Here is a 2,164-nt window from a genome sequence, read left to right on the forward strand (position 1 = left end):
TGTTTGGACCTTGTCCAGTGTGTGCTGAATTTTAACTATATGTGCTTTGGTCTGCTTGGTAGAAAAGGCTATATCTCCTACAGTTGAAGCTTTACAGCATTATCTGAGTTGGTGCTTATGGTGGATTAGTGCTGTTCTTCTGGGGGAAGGGCCTGGTGTCTGGCTCTCAGGCTGAATTGTCCTAGTAAAGATGCATCTTCAGAGTACAGAGGGATATGCATTAGTGTAAGCTGCTCCTGTCTTCACTGTGGGCACTGTGTTGCTCACTGAAGTCTGTCCACGCTGATGGGTTGCAGTGGGTGTGGGGATGGCATCACCACATTCCCTTGTCCCTGGAGAGGGGAGTTCACACTGCCACCTTTTAGGAAGCCCTCACTGTAGAGTGAACAATCTCCCCTCTTATGTCTCAGGCTTCTGTCAGAACACAATCTTCACCCTGTCTGTGTCTGAGCTGTCTGCCTGGTGGTATAGTGCTCTTGTGTTTTATCTTATGTGCATGGCTTGGTTTCAAAATTCCAAATTTTAGAGACCTGGTGTGTGGTGGACTTGCACTGATCCTCTGGGGGACGGTCATGCCACACTGTGGCTGATGCCAGTTTGTCCCAGAAAAGCAGTTTCATGGCCATGCAGGAGCTCAGATTTTATAGTAAAGTGCAGCCAAATGCTGGCTTCCAGATTAGTTGCCTTCAACAGGTGTCTCTTCTGGTATGTGAATTAACCATGCTGCTCAATGGTGCTCACTATCTCTATTTTCCTGTAACAGGCAGTGCCACCTCTACCAAATGCACTCCAAGAAGGGCAACTGTCTCTCCCAATGCAACATGGGATCTTCAGACCATGTTGTCCATTCCTGTGCCTCTTTCCTCTTTCCCTACAGAAGCACCATTATGAACATCAGGCCCAACCTTGGCTATGGCATAGACTTCCAAAACTTCAGACTTTGTGCTCTGTTGCTCATAAAAAGTTGCAGTAATCAGGCCCTCTCTTTTTCCCAGTCAATTATTTTGAGGAAGACTTTTTTTCTTGTGCAATACCCTGCATGCTGCTGTCACTCTGTCTCTATTTCTCTTTTTCCTCACTCCATGACCATGGCTCCCTCCTCTCTGCAGCACCCACAATTCTCTTCTTCCCCGAATCAATTTTCTGAAGTTCCTACCTTCCACATTGTGGTTGTTTTTCTCCTTCTAGATATGCAGTTTGTTCTCTCAGTCCTCACATTGATTTACTGAGTGTTCGTAATGATTTGATATTTATCTGTGTTCAAGGTAGAAGATGAACATAAGGTCCCCCTATTATCTGACCATCTTAACTCCTTGCATAACATTTCTTGTTGATCGTACCACTGTGTACACCTTCTTTGCCCATCAGCAGGACTAATGTCTTGGCAGTCGTGGTGACAGTGATTTTGAAAGTGGAAGATCCCCCCAGTGCTCTTGGTATGAACATCCATGGTAAATTCCCATTCCTGAAAAGTGAGTCCCAGATAACAGAACATTTCTGGCCTCCACGTTCCATCCATTCACAAAAATACTTGATTGGCCTTTGCCAACCAGAACACCAACCTTTGCTGGCATGATGTTGGCAAAGGTTTTTCTGGAGACTGCTGCCCAGATGGAGGGCAAGTCCTTACAGCTCACAATGGCTATGTCCTGACAGGTCTCACCAGCCATGAAATTGTTGATGTAGGTGCTCCAACTTGTCATGGCACTGCTACTGGGGCTACTGTCTGCACAGTGGTTAAGGGCATCACCACTGGGTTGGTGCCCTTGGGATGTTAGATAGGGTGATGTGGAGAGTTCAGGGGCACATGATGCCACCCAGACTGTGGCTCTGCTAGCTGTGCAGCAGCCCTTGTACTACCACTTCTTCCATACAAATTTTACAATCAGCTCATCAAATTCCACATGAGAAAAATTGTCGGGACTTGACTGTTATTACATTTAACTTATAAATTAATTTTATAGTTAATTTATTTAAATATTAAGTCACAAATATTAATTTGTGAACATTGTATACCTCTCATTTATGTCTCTAAAAATTCACAATGAAATGTTCTAATTTTTCTAATTTTCTGTTGGTTGTTTTCTAGTTAGATATTTTTGGACCATATAAAATGGTAACCTTTTAAAGGTAAGCCTTCATATTTCTGTTTGCATATAAAGAG

At 43.8% G+C, this 2,164-nt stretch overlaps 1 pseudogene; it reads right to left on the reverse strand.

Moving 5' to 3' along the window:
* Window positions 1-1,305: 1,305 nt before the first annotated feature.
* On the reverse strand, window positions 1,306-1,703 carry LOC109257545 (profilin-1-like; annotated as a pseudogene).
* Window positions 1,704-2,164: the final 461 nt, after the last annotated feature.

Source organism: Panthera pardus, unplaced genomic scaffold (genome assembly GCF_024362965.1).
Source record: "Panthera pardus isolate Hobbes unplaced genomic scaffold, ASM2436296v1 HiC_scaffold_27, whole genome shotgun sequence".
NCBI lineage: Eukaryota > Metazoa > Chordata > Mammalia > Carnivora > Felidae > Panthera > Panthera pardus.